We start from the raw sequence: 22665 nt of genomic DNA on the forward strand, positions 1-22665 counted from the left end.
AGGAGGAATGGCAAGACATACTTAAAGTGTTGAGATAAAATAAGCTACAGTCCAGATTGGAGAAGGAAATGGCAAAGCACTCCAGTGCTCGTGCCTGAAGAATCCCAGGGACGGCGGAGCCTGGTGGGCTGCCATCTATGGGGTCACACAGAATTGGACACGACTGAAGTTAGTTAGCTGCAGTAACAGCCCAGATGACTGTACCCATCAAGGCTATCATTCAAATATGAAGGATAAATCAAAATCTTTTCAGACAAGCAAAAGTTGAGAGAATTCAGCATTACCACATCACCCCTAATGCTAAAGGACCTTCTCTAGACACAAAACACAGAAAGGGTGTATAAAATCGAACCCAGAACAATAAAGTAAATGGCAATGGGATCATACTTATCAATAATTACCTTAAATATAAATGGGTTGAATACCTCAACCAAAAGACAAATAGTGACTGAATAGAAACAAAAACAAGACCTTTATATATGTTGTCTACAGGAAACACACCTCGAAATGAGGGACACTTACAGACCAAAAGTGAAGGGCTGGAAAAAGATATTTCATGCAAGTAGAGATCAGAAGAACGCAGGAGAAGCAATATTCATATCAGATAAAATAGACTTTAAAACAAAGGCTGTGAAAAGAGACAAAGAAGTACACTACTTAATGATCAAATGATCAATCCAAGAAGATATAACAATTATCAATATATATGCACCCAACATAGAAGCACCACAATATGTAAGACAAATGCTAACAAGTATGAAACAGGAAGTTAACAATAACACAATGATAGCGGGAGACTTTAATACCCGACTCACACCTATGGATAGATCAACTAAACAGAAAATTAACATGGAAACCCAAAAGTTAAATGATACAATAGAGAGGCATGGGAAGATGGCAGAAGAATAGGAAGGGGCGACCACTTTCTCCCCAACAAAATCAGCAAAAGAACATTTGAATGCTGAGTAAATCCCACAAAAAAACTTCTGAATACTGGCAGAGGTCATCAGGCACTCAGAAAAGCAGCCCATAGTCTTCGAAAGAAGGTAGAAAATAGTATAAAAGATAAAAAGAGAGACAAAGGAGGGAGGGACAGAGCTCTGTCTTCGGAAGGGAGGCTTAAAAAAAAAGAAAGAGAGAGAAGTTTCCAAACACCAGGAAACACTGGCAAGTGGAAACTCAGAGGGCCATATAACTGGGAGACAAAAGACATAAATAATTAAAACTCACAGACTAAGTGCCCAGAGAAAACTCTCCGGGGAGAAGCGGCACACACGCCCGCATCCCCCACTAGCAGTCAGGGGCTAGGCAGGGAGGCCAGGGCGGCGGCACTTAGAGGGAGAACCAGGTTTGAACGCCCCAGCGCAGAGGGTGCGAACTTAAAATAGCGAAGGAGACGCTGCAGCTAAAAGGCAAAAACTCTGCTAAAAGCCCCAACCTAGGAATATTCCAGCCCTGCTCACAGAACAAAGCACTGAGCAGAACGAGCCGGCAGTGGGTGACCCAGCCCCCAGCCCCCACCAACACAGGCAGTGAGGACAGCCAGTGCTGGAAGGGGCAGCCTCAACCCAAGAGAGGCTTCCCAAAACAAGCTACAGGCAGGCTTCCTTGCTAACCAAGACTTCTTAGGTTTGGGCCTGTCCATACATGCCTGAGAAAGTGCACCAGTTGAAAACCCAGAAAACCGAGCGGCAGGGACCAGGAAGGTGATAAATCACTGCAACTGCGCTCGCCGAAAGACTGGTCACCTAAGCTGCTCGGACCAGGGAAGGCACAAAACGCAGGCCCAGCCAAGTCTGCGACTTTGTGGGGCATCCGAGGACCTGAACCTGAGCCTCTCAGACCTGGCAAGTGCATATAACCCAGCACTGGCTGCTGACGGCTCCCAGCAGGGCAACCTAGAGCATAAGCAGCATAAACAGGGAAAACACACATGCCTCAAGCGGGAGCATTCCCAGTGTAGCCAAGACACGGCCTGCACTCCCCACAGATGCCAGGGATATTTGTTAGCAGCGTTCCTTCATCCCCACAGCATGACTGAACAGGTGAGCCAGGAAAAAAAAAAAAAAAGTGTGCATCACTGCATCCTGATGTCAGGACGGGAATTAGACACTGAGGAGACCAGAAAACAAAAGAGCTTTTTCAACAGAAGGAACTACCTAGGAAGTTAACAGAGGGAGAAGCCTTGAGCCTACTACAAGAATAAGACTGCAAACCAGAGGCGGCGGCTTAAGTCCAAATTCTGAGAACACCAGAGATCTCCTGTTTTAGAGAACATTAATTGATAGGTACTCATCAAATGCCTCCATACATACACTGAAACCAGGAACCACCCAAGGGTCAACAAGTTTCAGTGAAAGACATACCACACAAATTCTTCAGCAACACAGAAGAATAGCCCTGAGCTTGAATATACAGGCTGCCCAAAGCCACTCCAAACCCATTGACACCTCAGATTCATTACTGGACACTATATTCACTCCAGAGAGAAGAAATCCAGCTTCACCCACCAGAACATCGACACAAGCCTCCTTAACCAGGGAACTTTGGCAAGTCACCCATCCAAACCCACACACAAAGAGGTAACTACATAATAAAGAGAACTCCACAAATGGCCAGAAGACGGAAAAGCCACCCTGAACACAGCAATATAAGCAAGATGAAGAGGCAGAGAAATACCCAGCAAGTGAAGGAACAGGATAAATGCCCACCAACACAAACAAAAGAGGAAGATATAAGGAACCTACTCAATAAAGAATTTCAAATTTTAACTGTGAAAATGATTCAAAATCTGGAAAGCGAAATGGAGGTACAGATAAATAAAGTGGAGAAAAGGATTGAGAAGATGCAAGAAATGTTTAATAAAAAATTATAGGAAATATAAAATTGTCAATATATAACGAATAATGCAATACATGAGATCAGAAACACTCTGGAGGGAACAAACAGTAGAATAACGGAGGCAGAAAACAGGATAAACGAGCTAGAAGATAGAATTGTAGAGATCAATGAAACAGAGACGGAAAAAGAAAAAAGAATTAAAATAAATGAAGACAATAATAGAGATATATGGGACAATAGTAAACGCCCCAACATTCGAATCATAGGAGTCCCAGAAAAGAAGAGAAAAAAAAAAAGACCATGAGAGAATACATGAGGAGATAATAGCTGAAATTTTCCATAAAATGCGGAAGGAAATAATCACCAAAGTCCAAGAAACCCAGAGAGTCCCCAAAAGGATAAACCCAAGGCGAAATACTATAAGGCACATATTAATCAAATGTACAAAGATCACACACAAAGAACAAATATTAAAAACAGTAAGGGAAAACCAACAAATAACTCACAAGGGGATCCCCGTAAGGATAATAGCTGGCCTTTCAGCAGAAACTCTTCAGGCCAGGAGGGAATGCCAAGACATACTTAAAGTGATGATAGAAAATAACCTACAGCCCAGATTCCTATACCCAGCAAGGATCTCATTCAAATATGAATGAGAAATCAAAAGCTTTACGGACAAACAAAAGCTGAAAGAATTCAGCATTACAAAACCAGCTCTACAACAAATACTATAGGATCTCCGCTAGACAGGAAACACAGAAAGGGTGTATAATCTCGAACCCAAAACAATAAAGAAAATGGCAATGGGATCGTACTTATCAATAATCACCTTAAACATAAATGGGTTGAATGCCCCAACCAAAAGACAAAGGCTGGCTCAATGGATAAAAAAACAAGACTCCCATATATGTTGTCTACAAGAGACCCACCTCAAAAAGAGGGACACATACAGACTGAAAGTGAAGGGCTGGAAGAAGATATCCCATGCAAATAGAGACCAAAAGAAAGCAGGAGTAGCAATACTCATATCAGATAAAGTATACTTTAAAACAAAGGCTGTGAAAAGAGACAAAGAAGGAAACTGCATAATGATCAAAGGATTAATCCAAGAAAAGATATACCAATTAAAAGTGTTTCTGCACCCAACATAGGAGCAACGCAATATGTAAGACAATTACTAACAAGTATGAAAGGGGAAATTAACAATAACATAATAATAGTGGGAGACACTTTAATACCCCACTCACACCTATGGATAGATCAACTAAACAGAAAATTAACAAGGAAACACAAACTTTAAATGATATAAGAGACCAGTTACCTAATAGTTCTCATTAGGACATTTCACTCTGAAACAATGAATTTCAGGATTTCTCAAGTGCACACGGAACCTTTTCCAGGAGAGATCACATCCTTAGCGATAAATCTAGCCTAGGTAAATCCAAAAAAATTGAAATCATTCCAAGCATATTTTCTGACCACAATGCAGTAACATTAGATCTCAATTACAGGAGAAAAATTATTAACAATACAAACATATGGATGCTGAATAACACGCTGCTGAATAATGAACAAATCATAGAAGAAATCAAAAAAGAAATCAAAATATTCATAGAAATGAATGAAAATGAAAACAAAAACAACCCAAAACCTCTGGGACACTGTAAAAACAGTGTTAAGGGGGAAGTTCATAGCAATAGAGGCACACCTCAAGAAACAAGAAAACGTCAACTAAATAAACTAACTCTACATCTAAAGAAATTAGAAAAGGAAGAAATGAAGAACCCCAGGTTTAGTAGAAGGAAAGAAATCGTAAAAATTAAGACAGAGATAAATGCAAAAGAAATAAAAGAGACCATAGCAAAAATCAACAAAGCCAAACTGACAAACTACTAGCCAGACTCATCAAAAAACAAAGGGATAAGAAAAAAATCAATAAAATTTAAAATGAAAGTGGAAAGATCTCAACTGAAAACACAGAAATGCAAAGGATTATTAGAGAATACTATCAGCAATTATATGGTAAGAAAATGAATAACGTGGAAGAAATGGACAAATTCCTAGAAATGTACACCTTGTCAAAACTGAACCAGAAAGAAATAGAAAATCTGAACAGACCCATAACAAACACGGAACTAGAAGTTGTAATCAGAAGTTTTCCAGCAAACAAAAGCCCAGGGCCAGAGGGCTTCACAGCTGAATTCTACCAAAAATTTAGAGAAGAGCTAACACTTATTCTACTCAAAATCTTCCAGAAAATTGCTGAGGAAGGGAAACTTCCAAACTCATTCTATGAGGCCACCATCACACTAATCCCAAAATCTGGTAAAGATCCCACAAAATAAAAGAAAACTACAGGCCAATATCACTGATGAACATAGATGCAAAAATCCTTAACAAAATTCTAGAAATCAGAATCCAACAACACATTAGGAAGATCATATATCATGACGAATTGGGCTTTATCCCAGGAATTCAAGGATTCTTCAATAACGGCAAATCAATCAACATAATATATCACATAACAAACTGAAAAATAAAAATCATATGATTATCTCAATAGATGCAGAGAAAGCATTAAACATAATACAACATCCATTTATGATAAAAACCCTCAAGAAAGTGGGAATAGAAGGGAAATAACTCGACATAATAAAAGCTATATATGACAAACCCACAGCAAACATTATCCTCAATCGTTAGAAACTGAAAGCATTTCACTAAGGTCAGGAACAAGACAAGGGTGCCCACTCTTACCATTACTACTCAACATAGTTATGGAAGTTTTGGTTACAGCAATCAGAGCAGAAAAACATGAAAGAAATACAAATTGGCAAAGAAGAAGTCAAATTTCACTATTCGCTGACGACATGATCCTCTAAACAGAAAACCCTAAAGACTCTACCAGAAAACTACTAGAGCTAATCAATGAGTACAGTAAAGTTGCAGGATATAAAATCAACACACAGAAATCCCTTGCATTCCTATACACTAATAATGAGAAAATAGAAAGAGAACTTAAAGAAACTATTCCATTCATTGTTGCAATGAAAAGAATTAAATACTTAGCAATATAGCTACCTAAGGAAACAAAAGACTTGTACATAGAAAACTATAAAATATTAGTGAAATTAATCAAAGAGGACACTAATAGATGGAGAAATATACCGTGTTCGTGGATTGGAAGAATAAATATTGTAAAAATGAGTATACTACCCAAAGTAATTTATACATTCAACGCAATCCCTATCCAGCTACCAACGATATTTTTCACAGAACTAGAACAAATAATCTCATAGTTTGTATACAAACACAAAAAACCTCGAATAGCAAAAGCAATCTTGAAGAAGAAGAATGGAACTGGGGGAATTAACCTGCTGGACTTCGGGCTCTACTACAAAGTCACAGTCATCAATACAGTATGGTATTTGCATAAAGACAGAAATATAGATCAATGGAACAAAATCGAAAGCTCAGACATAAATCCACACACCTATGGACACCTTACCTTTGACAAGGAGGCAAGAATATAAAATGGAGAAAAGACAGTCTCTTTAACTAGTGGTTCTGGGAAAACTGGTCAGCCACTTGTAAAATAATGAAACTAGAACACTTCCTAACACCATACACCAAAATAAACTCAAAATGTATTAGAGAGCTAAATGTAAGACCAGATTCTATAAAACTCCTAGAGGAGAACGTAGGCAAAACACTCTCCGACATAAATCACAGCAGGATCCTCCATGACCCACCTCCCAGAATATTGGAAATAAAAGGAAAAATAAACAAATGGGACCTAATTAAAATCAATAGCTTGTGCACACCAAAGGAAACCATAAGCAAGGTGAAAAGACAGGCTTCAGAATGGGAGAAAATAAAAGCAAATGAAGTCTCCAAAATATACAAGCAGCTCCTGCAGCTCAATTCTAGAAAAATAAATGACCAAATCAAAAAATGGGCCCAAGAAGCAAACAGACATTTCTCCAAGAAGACATAAAGATGACTAATAAACACATGAAAAAATGCTCAACATCCCTCATCTGAGAAATGCCAATCAAAACAATAATGAGATACCAATTCACACCAGTCACAATGGATGTTATCAAAAAAGTCTACATGCAATGAATTCTGGAGAGGGTGTGGAGAAAAGGGAACCCTCTTACACTTTTGTTGGGAATGCAAACTAGTACAGCCACTATGGAGAACAGTGTGGAGATTCCTCGAAAAACTGATAATAGAACTGCCTTGTGATCCAGCAATCGCACTTCTGGGCATACACACTGAGGAACCCAGAATTGAAAGAGACACATGTACTCCAATGTTCATTGCAGCACTGTTTATAATAGCTGGGACATGGAAGCAACCTAAATGTCCATCTGCAGATGAATGGATAAGAAAGCTTTGGTACATATCCACAATGGAGTATTTTTTAACGGTCAAAAAGAATGCATTTGAATTAGTTCTAATGAGGTGGATGAAATTGGAGCCTATTATACAGAATGAAGTAAGCCAGAAAGAAAAACATCAATACACTGTACTAACCCATATATATAGAATTTAGAAAGATAGTAACCTCAACCCTGTATATGACTTGGAGGGAGGATATGGGGAAGATGGAGGTGGGGGTTCAAGAAAGGGAACACATGTACACCCAGGGAGGATTTGTGTCAATGTATGGCAAAACCAACCAATATGTTAATGTAAGGTATTTTGCTTCCAATAAAATAAAATAAATAAACAAAACAATGAATTTTAAAAAAAATGATACAATAGACCAGTTAGACCTAATTGATATCTATAAGACATTTCACCCCGAAACAATGAATTTCACATTTTTCTCGAGAGCACATGGAATTTCTCCAGGGTAGATCATGTCTCGGTCCATAGATCTAGCCTTAGTAAATTAAAAAATAAAATGAAATCATCCCCAGCATCTTTTCTGACCACAATGTAGAAAGCTTAGATATCAATAACAGGAGAAAAACTATTAAAAATGCCAACATATGGACACTGAACAACATACTGCTGAGTATGCAACAAATCACAGAAGAAATCAAAAAAGAAATCAAAATACGCATCAGTTCACTTCAGTCGCTCAGTCGTGTCCAACTCTCCACGACCCCAAGAATCACAGCACGCCAGGCCTCCCTGTCCATCACCAAATCCTGGAAATCACTCAAACTCACGTCCACAGAATCAGTGATGCCATCCAGCCATCTCATTCTCGGTCGTCCCCTTCTCCTCCCGCCCCCAAACTTTCCCAGCATCAGAGTCTTTTCCAGTCAGTCAATTCTTCGCATGAGGTGGCCAAAGTATTGCAGCTTCAGCTTTAACATCAGTCCTTCCAATGAACACCCAGGATCGATCTCCCTTAGAATGGACTGGTTGGATCTCCTTGGGGTACAAGGGACTCTCAAGAGTCTTCTCCAACACCACAGTTCAAAAGCATCAATTCTTCGGCTATCAGCTTTCTTCACAGTCCAACTCTCACATCCATACATCACCAAGGGAAAAACAATAGCCTTGACTAGACAGGCCATTGTTGGCAAAGTAATGTCTCTGCTTTTTAATATATTATCAAGGTTGGCCATAACTTTCTTTCCAAGGAGTAAGCGTCTTCTAATTTCATGGCTGCAATCAGCATCTGCAGTGATTTTGGAGCCCCCAAAAATAAAGTCTGACACTGTTTCCACTGTTTTTCCATTTCCCATGGCGTGATGGGACCAGATGCCATGATCTTTGTTTTCTGAATGTTGAGCTTCTAGCCAATCTTTTCACTCTCCTCTTTCATTTTCAACAAGAGGCTTTTGAGTTCCTCTTCACTTTCTGCTTTAAGGGTAGTGTCATCTGCATATCTGAGATTATTGATACGCATAGAAAGGAATAAAAATGAAAACACAAAACTACAAACCTGTGGGACACTGTAAAAGCAGTGCTAAGAGGAAGGTTATTAGCAAACTATGCATACCTCAAGAAACAAGAACAAAATCAACGAAATAACCTAATTCAACACCTAAAGTAAGTATTAAAGGAAGAAATGAAAAACCCCAGGGCTAGTAGAAGGAAAGAAATCTTAAAAATTAGAGAAGTAAATGCAAAAGAAACAAAAGAGACCACAGCAAAAATCAACAAAGCCAAAAGCTGGTTCTTTGAGAGGGTACATAAAATTGACAAACCACTAGCCAGACTCATCACGAAGTAAAAGGAGAGATTTCAAATCAATAAAAATAGAAATGTAAATGTAGAGATCACAACAGACAACACAGAAATGCAAAAGATCACAAGAGACTACTATTAGCAATTATATGCCAATAATATGGCCAACTTGGAAGAAGTGGACAAATTCTTAGAAAAGTACAACTTTCCAAAACTGAACCAGGAAGAAATAGAAAATTTCAACAGACCCATCACAAGCACGGGAATTGAAACTGTAATCAGAAATCTTTCAGCAAACCAAAGACCAGGTCCAGATGCTTTCACAGCTGAATTCTACCAAAAATTTAGAGAAGAGCCAATAACTATCCCACTCAAACTCTTCCAGACAACTGCAGAAGGTAAACTTCCAAACTAATTATGTGAGGTCAATATCACCCTAACACCAAAACCTGAAAAAAACGCCGCAAAAAAAGAAAACTACAGGCCAATATCACTGATGAACATAGATGCAAAAATCATAAACAAATTTCTAACAATCAGAATCCAACAACACATTAAAAAGATCATACAGCATGACCAAGTGGTTTTTATCCCAGGAATGCAAGGAGTCTTCAATATCCGCAAATCAATCAATGTAATACACAACATTAACAAACTGAAAAAAAAATGCATATGATTATTTCAGTAGATGCAGAGAAAGGCTTTGGTAAAATTCAACATCCATTTATGATACAACCCCAGTTGAAGGCGGGAATAGAAGGAACGTACTTCAACATAATAAAAGCTATATATGACAAACACATAGCAAATACTATCAATTTTTAAAAATTGAAAGCATTTCCCTTAATGTCAAGGAAAAGACAAGGGTACCCAGTCTCACCACTACTATTCAATATAGTTCTGGAAATTTTGGCCACAGCAATCAGAGCATAAAAAGACATAAAAGGAATCCAAATTAGAAAAGAAGCAGTAAAACTCTCAGTGCTCACCGATGACATGATCCTCTACACAGAAAACCCTAAAGATTGTTCCAGAAAACTACTAGAGCTAATCAATGAATACAGTAAAGTTGCAGAATATAAAATCAACACAGAGAAATCCCTTGCATTCCTGTACACTAATAAAGAGAAGATAGAGAGAGAAATTAAGGAAACTATTCCATTCACTGTTGCAACGAAGAAAAATAAAATGCTTAGGGACATATCAACCTAAAGAAACAAAAGACCTATATATAGAAAACTATAAAACACTGGTGAAAGAAATCAAAGAAAACACTAATAGATGGAGACATATACTGTGTTTGTGGATTAGAAGAATAAATATTGTGAAAATGGGTATACTACTCAAAGTAATGTATGCATTCAATGCAATCCCTATCAAGCTACCAACAGTATTTTCACAGAGCTAATTCAAATAGTTTCACAATTTGTGTAGAAATACAAAAAAAAAAAAAAAAAAGAACTCAAATAGGCAAAACAATCTTGAGAAAGAAGAATGGAATTGGGGAAATCAACCTGCCGGACTTCAGGGTCTACTACAAAGCCACCCTCATCATGAATGTATGGTACTGGCACAGAGACATAAATAGAGATGAACGGAACAAAATAGAAAGCCCAGATATAATGCCACGCACCAATGGACACCTTATTCTTGACAAAGGAAGCATAATTTTCAATGGAGAAGACAATATCCTTAACAAGTGGAGCTGGGAAAACTGGTCAACCCCTTGTAAAAGAACAAAACTATAATGCTTGCTAATACCACACACAAAGATAAACTCAAAATGGATTAAAGATCTAAATGTAAGACCAAAAAATATAAAACACCTAGAGGAGAATATAGGCAAGACATTCTCTGACATAAATCACAGCAGGATCCTCCATTACCCACCTCCCAGAATAATGGAAATTAAAGCAAAAATAAAAAAATGGGACCTAATTAAAAATAAAAGCTTCTGTACAGCAGAGGAAAATATAAGCAAGGTGAAAAGAAAGACTTCAGAATGGGAGAAAATTATAGCAAATGAAACAACTGACAATTAATCTCAAAAATACACAAGCAACACCTACAGCTCAGTTCTAGAAAAATAACTCAACCAAACAATGGGCCAAAGAACTTAGCAGACATTTCTCCAAAAAAGTCATACAGATGGCTAACAAATACATGAAAAATGTTCAGCATTATTCATAAGCAGAGAACTGCAACTCAAAACCACAATGAGGTAGCATTTCAAGCCAGTCAGAATGGCTGCTATCCAAAAGTCTAGAAGCAATAAATGCTGGAGACGGTTTAGAGAAAAGGGAACTCTCTTATGTTGTTGGTGGAAATGCGAACTCTACAGGCACTTATGAGAAGAGTGTAGGTATTCCTTAAAAAACTAGAAAAATAACTTCCATGCAACCCAGGAATCCCACTGCTTTGCATACAGACCAAGGAAACCAGAATTGAAAGGGACACGTGTATCACAATATTCATCACAGAACTGTTTATAATAGCCAGGACATGGAAGAAACCTAGATGTCTATCAGCAGATGGATGGATAAGGAAGCGGTGGTCCATATATACAATGGAATATTATTCAGGCGTTAAAAAAGAATATATGTGAATCAGTTGTAATGAGGTGGATGAAACTGGAGCCTATTATACAGAGTAAAGTAAGCCAGAAAGAAAAACACCAATGCAGTATACTAACGAATACATATGAGATTTAGAAAGATAGTAATGATAACCCTGTATGCAAGACAGCAAAAGAGACACAGATTTATATAACAGTCTTTTGGACTCTGTGGGAGAGGGCAAGGTTGGAATGATTTGGGAGAATGGCATTGAAACATGTATATTATCATATGTGAAACGAATCACCAGTCCAGGTTTGATGCATGATACAGACTGCTTGGACATGGTGCCCTGGAATGACCCAGAGGGATGATATAGGGGAGGGAGGTGGGAAGAGGGTTCAAGATGGGGAACACATGTACACCTCTGGCAGATTCATGTCAATGTATGGCAAAACCAATGCAATACTGTAATCAGCCTCCAATTAAAATAAATAAACACATACATAAATAAAATATGTTTTTTAAGAAAACGTCTGTGGCAGGTTTGTACCCCATTACTGATCTTCTTTAGTGAAACTGTATTGACAAGGTATTGTTTGGAAGACGGAGAACCAAAAAGCACTTTCATCAGTGTTTTATAATTTTCTATATATAGTTGTATTGTTTCTTTAGGTAGGTATATTACTCAGCTGTTTGTTTTTTTTTCTTTTTTGTTGCAATGGTGAATTGAATGTTTCCTTAATTTTTCTTTCTTTTTTCTCACTATTAATGTATAGGAATTAAAGGGATTTTTGTATGCTAATTTTATATCCTACAACTTTACTATATTCATTGATTATCAGTAGTAATTTTCTGGTAGAGTCTTTAGGGTTTTCTATATAAAGGAGCATGTCATCTGCAAACAGTGATAGTTTTACTTCTTGTTTCCCAGTCTGCATTCCTAGTATTTCATTTTCAGCTCTGATCGCTGTTCCCAAAATTTCAAAACTATGGTGAATAGTAGTGGTGAGACACCCTTGCCTTGTTCCTGACTTCAGGAAAATGCTTTCAATTTTTCACCATTGAGGATAATGTTTACTGCGGGTTTGTCAAATATAGCTTTTATTATGTTGAGGTATGTTCCTTCTATCCCTGCTTTCTGGAGGGTTTTTATCATGAATGGAGGTTGAATTTTGCCAAAGGCTTTTTCTCAGTCTATGGAGATAATCATATGCTTTTTATCTTTCAGTTTGCTAATGTGGTGTGTTATGCTGATTGATTTGCAGATATTAAGGAATTCTTGCATTCCTGGAATAAATCCCACTTGGTCATGATGTATGAACTTTTTAACATGTTGTTGGATTCTGTTGGCTAGAATTTTGTTAAGGGTAGATGTATCAATATTCATCAGTGTTATTGGCCTGCAGTTTGTATGTTTGTGAGTGTGTGTGTGGCATCTTTGTCTGATTTTGGAGAAGGAAATAGCAACCCAGTCCAGTACTTTTGCTTGAACAATCCCTTGGATGAGGAGTCTGGTAGTCTACAGTCAATGGGGTTGTAGAGTCCGACACGACTAAACGACTTCAATCTTCATTTTGTCTGGTTTTGGCATTAGGATGATTGTGGCCTTACAGAATGAGTTTGGAAATTTACCTTCCTCTTCAATTTTCTGGAAAAATTTGAGTAAGATAGGTGCTAGTTGTTATCTACATTTTTGGGAGATTTCCTGTGAATCCGTCTGGTCCTTGGCTTTTGTTTGCAGGAAGATTTCTTATTACAGTTTCAATTTCCTTGCTTGTGGTGGATATGTTAAAATTTTCTATTTATTCCTGGATCATGTTTGTAAAGTTAGACTTTTCTAAGAGTTTATCCATTTCTTCCAAGTTGTCATTTTATTGGTATATGGTTGCTGATAGTCTTATGATCCATCTTATTTCTGTGTTGTCTTTTATGATTTCTCTATTTTTGTTTCTAATTTTGTTGATTTGATTCTTGTCCCTTTGTTTCTTGATGAGCTTGGCTAATGGTTTGTCAGTTTTATTTATCTTCTCAAAGGACCAACTTTTACTATATATTGTTTCCCATGGTCTCTTTTCTTTCTTTTGTATTTATTTCTGCCCTAAATTTTAAGGTTTCTTTCCTTCTACTAACCGTGGGTTTCTTCACTTCTTCCTTTTCTAGTTGTTTTAGGTGTGGAGTTAGGTTATTCAGTTGACTTTTCTCTTGTTTCTTGAGGTAAGTTTGTAGTGTTATGAACCTTCCCTTAACACTGTTTTTACAGTGTCCTATAGGTTTGGGGTTGTTGTGTTTGCATTTTTCACTCGTTTCTATGTATATTTTTCCCTTTTAATTTCCTCTGTGACTCTTGGTTACTCAGAAGCCTGTTGTTTAGCCTCCATATATTGGCATTTTTAATTGATTTTTTTCCTATAATTGAGATCTAATCTTACTGCACTGTGGTAAAAATTGATGATTGGAATGATTTCAATTATTTTTTAATTTACCAAGGCTAGATTTATGGGCCAGGATATGATCTATCCTGGAGAAGTATCAATGTGCAGTTGATAAAAAGGTGAAATTAATTGTTTTAGAGTGAATTGTCCTATGGATATCAACTCTGTCTACTGGTCCAATGTGTCATTTAAAGTTTGTGTTTCCTTGATAATTTTCTGTTTATTTGATATATCCATAGGATTGAGTGGGTTATTAATGTCTCCCACTATTATTGTGTTATTGTTAATTTCCCTTTTGATACTTGTTAGCATTTGCCTTACATATTGCAGTGTCCTATGTTGGGTGCGTATATATTTATAATTGTTATATCTTCTTCTTGGAGTGATCCTTAGATCATTATGTAGTATCCTTCTTTGTCTCTGTTCACAGCCTTTATTTGAAATCTATTTCATGAGTATTGCTACTAGTGTTTTTTGTTTTTTTTTTCGTCCACATTTGCTTAAAATGTTTTTCCAGATCTTCACTTTCGGTCATTTTTATGTGTCCCTTGTTTTGAGGTGGGTCTCTTCCAGACAGCATATATTGTGGTATTGCTTTTGCATCCATTCAGCCAGTCATTGTCTTTTGCTTGGGATATTCAACCCAATTACATTTAAGGCAATTATTGATAAGTAGTATCCCATTGCCAATTACTTTGTTCTTTAGGGTTTGAATTTATATACCCTTTCTGTGTTTCCTATCTAGGGAAGATTCTTTAGCATTTGTTGAAGAGCTTGTTTGGAGGTGCTGAATTTTCTCAGCTTTTACTTGTCTGTAAAGCTTTTGATTTCTCCTTCATATTTCAATATGATCCTTCCTGGGTACAGTAATCTGGGTTGTAGGTTTTCTCTTTCATCTCTTTAAATATGCCCTGCCATTCCCTTCGGACCTGAAGAGTTTCTATTGAAAGACCAGTTGTTCTTATGGGAATCCCCTTGTGTGTTATTCATTGTTTTACCCTTGGAGGTTTTAATAGCTGTTCTTTGTGATTGATCGTTTTTAATTTACTCATTCGTGGAGCTTGTGTCGGTGTTCTTATGGGTGGAACTGGGTTTCTTCTCTCTGGATTGCAATGAAGTGCCCAGTAGTGAGTTTTGAGATGTCTATGGGATTGGTGTGACTTTGGGAAGCCTGTATATTTAAGCTCAGCACTATGTTCCTGTGTTGCTGTATAATTTATGTGGTATGTCTTTCTCTGGAACTTGTTGGCTCGTGGGTGATCCTTGCTCTTAGTGTAGGTATGGAGGCTTCGGATGATCTCTTTATCAGTTAATGTTCCCTGAAGTCAGGAGTTCTCTGGTGTTCTCAGGTTTTGGGCTTAAGCCTCCTGTTTCTGGTTTACAGTCTTATTCTCAGAGTAGCATCAAGACTTCTACCTCCAAACAGCATCAATGATAAAACTTCTAGGTTAACGATGAAAAGACTCTCTACAGTGAGGCACACCCAGAGAAGTTTGAAGAATTACATGGAGAAGAGAAGAAGGAGGAGGGAGATCGAGGTGATCAAAAGGTTGGGAGGGGGAATCACAAGGGGAAAGAGCAATCGAGCCAGTAAACGATTCCCTATGTGCTCTCCACAGTGTGGAACCCTCAGAGAGGCTCACAGAGTTATATGGAGAAGAGAAGATGGAGGAAAGAGATAGAGGTGAAATGGAGGAGAAAAGGGGGAATCAAAAGAAGAGAGATAGATCAAGGTAGTACTATCTTCTCCAGAGCCTAGAACACACAGAGAATTTCACAGAGTTGGGTAGAGAAGAGAAGGTGGAAGGAAGAAATAGAGGCGACCTGGTGTAGAAAAAGGAGAGTCCAAAGGGGAGAGAATAATCAAGTCAGTAATCACACTATTAGATAAAAATGGGTACTTAAGATTAGATTCATAAAGGTAAAAAATTGATAACAACTACCAAAAAGCAAAGATTAAAAATCTAAATTAGAAGTTGGACTCTCAAAAATACAATATTAAAGCAAAACAAAACAAAAAAATATACTTTTGGGGATTTTGCATTTGTTTTTGTTTAATGTTGTAGTTTTGATGGTCTAACCTCTACTTTTTGGTTTGGGTAATGTAATAATATGTTATAAAAATGAAAATTATAGGCAGAATAGAGATCTTTAAAAATAAAAATAAAATGATTGTAGTAAAAATAATTCTAGGAATTCCTCTGGAGCTGTTGCAGAGAATGTGGGCTCAGTTCAGTTTCAGATAGTTCATTTTTCCAGCTTAGACGATATAAGGCCCGTCCAGTGTAGTTGCTGTTATCTACAGCGTTTATTCTGTTTCACCTGTCACTTCAAACGTGGTTCCTTCTGTTAGGTTGGTTTCTTCTGTTCGCTGGTCTCTTCAGTGTCTAATTTCCACCTTAACATAAGGGCGAGATGTGGGCTCTTATTTAGTCTCACTTTTTCAATCATGCTGTGTGGAGGGAGGAACACTGCAAATAAATATCACTAGCGTGTGGGGGGAGTTCTCGCAGTGTCTTGGACACCCTGTGTTTGCCCTTGCTTTTGGTGTGTGAGATTTCCCAGTCTGCACTGCTCAGTCTCCAGATAACCCTGCAGGGAGCAGGCCCCGAATTGATTGCACTTTCCTGAACTAGGTCACTCATGTTCAGGTTCTCTGTTACTCCCCAAAGACGCAGACTCAGTTGGATTTTTCTTTGTACCCTTCCCATTTCTGAACAGGTCAGCCAACCAGGTGCTTGGCGAGTGTGCACTCCCTGGGCAGTGAGTGCGTCTTATCACTTCCTGTGTCCCAAATGCTTGGTTTACTGGGTGATAGACTGAACCATTTCTCGTGTGGCATGTGTCTCCACTGGGGAGATGATCTATAGCTGGCACCCTCCCAATAGATGTCAACTGTCCAGAATCCCAGGAAGCCTTGCTTAGCAACTGAAAGCCTGTTCGCCGTTTGACAGGGAATGCTTTCTCTGGGATCGAGTTTGCCCCTTTCTTATTCTGGCTTCCACCCGCCTTCCTCTTGCAGTTGATGGACTGTCCACATCCTACTAACTTTCTACTGGTATTCGCTCAGTCCTTTGTACTATGAGCTTGCCCGGCAGTACCTTCAGGTCAGTTCAGTTCAGTCGCTCAGTTGAGTCCGACTCTTTGCAACCCCATGAATCACAGCACCCGAGGCCTCCCTGTCCATCATCAACTCCCGGACTTCATTCAAACTTATGCCCATCGAGTTGGTGATGCAATCCAGACATCTCATTCTCTGTCCTCCCAATCTCCTTATGCCCCCAATCCATCCCAGCATCAGAGTCTTTTCCCGTGAGTCAACTCATTGCATGTGGAGGCCAAAATATTGAAGTTTCAGCTTAGGCATCAGTCCTTCCAATGAACACCGAAGATTGATCTTTAGAATGGACTGGATAGATCTCCTTTCAGTTCAAGGAACTCTCAATAGTCTTCTCCAACAAGACAGTTCAAAAGCATCAATTCTTCAGCGATCAGCTTTCTTCACAGTCCAACTCTCACATCCATACATGACCACTGGAAAAACCATAGCCTTGACTATGACTACAAACCTGGGCCTTGGTTGGCAATGTGATGTCTCTGCTTTTTAATATATTATCTAGGTTGGTCATAACTTTCTTTCCAAGGAGTAAGCGTCTTTTAATTTCATGGATGCAATCAGCGTCCGCAGTGATTTTGCAGCCCAAGAAACTAAAGTCTGACACTGTTTCCACTGTTTCCCCATCTATTACTCATGAAGTGATGGGACAAGATGCCACGATCTTTGTTTTCTGAATGTTGAGCTTCAAACCAACCTTTTCACTCTCCTCTTTTACTTTCGTCAAGAGGCATTTTAGTTCCTCTTCACTTTCTGCCATTAGGGTGGTGTCATCTGCATATCTGAGGTTATTGATACTTCTCCCAGCAATCTTGATTCCAGCTTGTGCTTCTTCCAGCGCTGTGTTCCTCATGATGTACTCTGCATATAATTTAAATTAGCATGGTGACAATTAGGTTATTTATATTTCTCTTGGCAATCTTGATTCCAGCTTGAGCTTCTTCTAGTGCTGCGTTCCTCGTGATGTACACTGCATATAAGTTAACTAGCATAGTGACAATTTACAACCTTGACGTACTCCCTTTCCTGTTTTGAACCAGTCTGTTTTTTCGTGTAGAGTTCTGTTTCTTCCTGACTTGCATATAGGTTTCTCAAGAAGCAGGTCAGGTGGTCTGGTATTCCCATCTCTTTCAGAATGTTCCACAGTTTATTGTGATGCACACAGTCAAAGGCTCTGGCATAGTCAGTGAAGCAGAAATAAAAGTTTTTCTGGAATTCTCTTGCTTTCTCCATGATCCAGTGGAAGTGGCAATGTGAACTTTGGTGCCTCAGCCTTTTCGAAAACCTGCTTGAACATCTGGAAGTTCACGGTACACATATTGCTGAAGCCTGGCTTGGAGAATTTTGAGCATGAATTTATTAGTGTGTGAGATGAGTGCAATTGGTGTGGTCGTTTGATCACTCTTTGGCATTGCCTTTCTTTGGGACTGAAATGAAGACTGACCTTTTCCAGTCCAGTGGCCACTGCTGAGTATTCCAAATTTCCTTGCATATTGAGTGCAGCACTTTCACAGCATCGTCTCCAGGATTTGAAATAGCTCAACTGGAATTCCATCACCTACACTAGCTTTGTTTGTAGTGATGCTTTCTAAGGCCCACTTGACTTCACTTTCCATAATGTCTGGCTCCAGGTGAGTGATTACGCCATTTTGATTATCTTGGTCTTAAAGATCTTTTGTGTACAGTTCTTCTGTGTATCCTTGCCACCTCTTCTTAATATCTTCTGCTTTTCTTATATCCACACCATTTCTGTCCTTTATCGAGCCCATCTTAGCATGAAATATTCTCTTGATATCTCTAATTTTCTGTAAGAGATCTCTTGTTTTTCCTAATCTGTTGTTTTCCTCTATTTCTTTGCATTGACCACTGATGAAATCTTTCTTATCTTTCCTTGCTATTCTTTGGAATTCTGCATTCAGATGCTTATATCTTTTTTTCTCTCTTTTCCTTTTTCCTTCTCTTCTTCTCACAGCTATATGTAAGGCCTCCTCAAACAGTCATTTTGCTCTTTGCATTTCTTTCCCTTGGGGATGGTCTTGGTCCCTTTCTCCTGTACAATGTCACGAACCTTCATCCATAGTTCATCAGGCAATCTATCTATCAGATCTAGTCCCGTATATTTCTCATTTCTTCTTTATAATCATAAGTGATCTGATTTCAGTCATATCTGAATGGTCTAGTGGTTTTCCCTACTTTCTTCAATTTCCGTCTGAATTTGGCAATAGGGAGTTCATGATCGGAGCCACAGGCAGCTCCTGGCCTTTATACTAACTGTATAGAGCTTCTCCATCTTTGGCTGCAAAGAATATAATCAATCAGATTTCGGTTCTGACCATCTGGTGATGTCCATGTGTAGAGTCTTCTTCTCTTGTGTAGTTGGAAGAGGGTTTTTGTTATGTCCAGTGTCTCCTCTTGGAAAAACTCTATTAGTCTTTGTTTGCCCTGCTTCATTCCGTGCTCCAAGGCCAAATTTGCCAGGTGTTTCTTGATTTCCTCCTTTTGCATTCTAGTCCCCTATAATGAAAAGGACATCTTTTTGGGGTGTTAGTTCTAAAAGGTCTCGTAGGTCTTCATAGAATCATTCAACTTCGGCCTCTTCAGCGTTACTGGTTGAGGCATAAGCTTGGATTACTGTAGTATTGAATGTTTTGACTTGGAAATGAACAGAAATCATTCTGTCGTTTTTTACGATTGCATCCAAGTCATGAATATCGGACTTTCTTGTTGACCATCATGGCTCCTCCATTTCTTCTAAGGGATTCCTGCCCACAGCAGTAGATATAATGGTCATCTGAGTTAAATTCACCCATTCCAGTCCATTGTAGTATGTTAGGTCTTTTTGCGGGATATATCTCCTCCTCTTTCCACCCCTCATCCCCTTACCTAGCTATCACACAGTTAAAGTTGTTTTCTCATGATAGCTCCATCAGATTGCCCTCAGGGCATTCAGGCCTGGTCCTTACACTAAGCAATGTAGCCCATTCTTCACTGTTCAGCCTCCTTTTCCCTGGTGGTAGATGCGAGTGTCTGGGGGTACTTCTCTGCTGGGTGTTGTTGTTAGCCACATAATCTGTGGGGTTTTTGTATGTATATATGTATATATGTGTTTTTCCTCCGAGGTTCGTTGCCCTCTGAGATTCCAAATCTCCACACAGATCTGCCGGAGAGAGGGTTTCTGGTATTTGGATACTGCTCCACTTTAAGACTCCCTTTCTGGGATGGATCTCCATCACTAAATCTTTTTTCTCTCCTTTTATCTTTTATATTCTGTTCTACCTCCTTTGAAAAAAATTGACCCCATTTCTGGGTGTCTTTTGTCCTCTGCCAGTGTAAAGAAATTGTTTTGAGCAATTTGCTCAGTGTTCAAATGTTCTTTGAATGTATTTGTGGGAGAGAAGGTGGTCTCCCCATCCTATTCCTCTGCCATCTTAGGATTGCACCCCTTACCCCCCACTGATTTTAAACTATGATAAGTTGGCTGACATTGAATAGGGAGACAAGGAAATTCTACTACATTCCTACATAGACTACGGGAATCTCTCTATAATTTTACTGACATTCACCTTAATAATACAGAAGGATAAATTAATCTAAAAATAGATTTCTCTCTCATTTGGCTCCAGATGTCTTCCATAATTTATGAAAACAAATAATTGTACAAAATTAATCCTTAGAAAGTTATGACCAACCTAGAAGGCATATTAAAAAGCGGAGACATTATTATGCCAAACAAGGTCCGTCTAGTCAATGCTATGGTGTTTCCAGTGGTCAGGTATGGATGTGAGAGTTGGACTGTGAAGAAAGCTGATAGCCAAAGAATTGATGCTTTTGAACTGTGCGGTTGGAAAAGACTCTTGAGAGTCCCTTGGACTACAAGGTGATCAAACCAGTGCATTCTAAAGGAGATCAGTCCTGGGTGATCATTGCAAGGACTGATGCTAAAGCTGAAACTCCAATAATTTGCCCACGTCATGTGAAGAGTTGACTCACTGTAAAAGACTCTGGTTCTGGGAGGGGTTGGGGACAGGAGGAGAAGGGGCCACAGAGGATGAGATGGCTGGATGTGATCACCGACTCGATGGGCATGAGTTTGAATGAACTCCAGGAGTTGGTGATGGACAGGGAGGGGTCGCAAAGAGTTACAACGGAGCTACTGAACTGAACTGAAACCTTGAACAACTGTTGCAAACATTTCAGATGCTATATCATTGTAAAGAATATAGGGAGGAAAACAGAGATAAAAAATTCAGCAAAAAACTGAAGCCCCAACAATGTCTGTTAGAACTGTCTGAAATAGCCTGAGAAAAATAATCAGAGGGATTCAGGTGAAAAGGGATGGGCTTGCTATTACTGTGGAAAGGATGGGCATCTCCAGAGGGATTCCGTTCAGGCATCCAAGACACCTCTGGCTCCTTGTCTTGTCTGCAAAAGACCACACTAGAGAGAGACTGACCTCTGAGATATAGGCCCCAGTCATAAAACTCTCAAGAGGATTGGGAGCACACAAAAGCCCTCGTCTTAATAATATCTTAAGAACACCATGTATTAAGCACGGTGCGGGGGCTAATCTGTTGATTCCTTTTGGAAACCAAGGCAAGTTTCTCTGTACTCACTGAAGCCTCTGGTCCAATTTCCTCCCATCCACTGTTATAATGGAGCTGTCAGGATGAGCCAAACGCTGTTATTTCATTCATCCATTAAGCTGCAACTCGGATTCTTTGTTATTTCCTCATGGGTTCCTAATAATGCCAGAGCCTCTCTTATCCCTTTGGGGAGGAATATGCTGATCAAAGTCCAGGCCTCTGTTTTCATAATATGGAACCCTTTTTTTAATATGGACAATAATGTAAATGTTAGGGTGTGGGCTGATGGGAAAAGTATGGGTCCAGCGCAAAAGCTGTTCCTGTTGTTACCAACCTCAAAGACCCTGTGTATACCATGCTCAAAGACATCTTTTCATGTCAAAAGCAGTATCCATTACAGCCTGAGTTTAAGGAATGGACAAAATCTTACTGTACTGACTTCTCATGATGTAAGAGGGATCTTAAACTCTACAATTCAGAGCAACAGTGGCTCCATTTTCAAAACTTTTGTAACTGAAGGAGTGTCAAAAGTTATTTGAATAGAATATCACTAAACCAACTCCCATCTTCAGGAAAGGTAGAAAATGTAACGATATCATTAAGAGGCATCTACATAATCTAACTCAGGAAACAGAGAACCATTAGTTGAAAATTTACCCGTACCTTTAACGAAGGCTCAGACTCCCCACTCCCCTGCAAAAAAAAAAAAAAAAAAAAATGGATTTTCTCAATGACACACCAATTTTATGCACAGATATTAGCATAGGTCCTCAAGCTATAGAATTAACTATGTGACTCAGGTTTTCAGCTTTTCAACCTCCTCATCAGTTGAAGGCGGCCTCCCATGTTGGGATTCTCCAATTCAAGGAAAGGCCTTTTTTCAACTCTGTGAATGACTTCAACACAAAAATTCTATGTGACAATTCTTGATCTGAAGATACCTATAAATCCTAAAATGGACTCATGTAACTATGGATATA

This window comes from Moschus berezovskii, chromosome Y, assembly GCF_049115385.1.
Source record: "Moschus berezovskii isolate FMDL1 chromosome Y, NW_MosBer_1.0, whole genome shotgun sequence".
Classification (NCBI taxonomy): Eukaryota; Metazoa; Chordata; class Mammalia; order Artiodactyla; family Moschidae; genus Moschus; species Moschus berezovskii.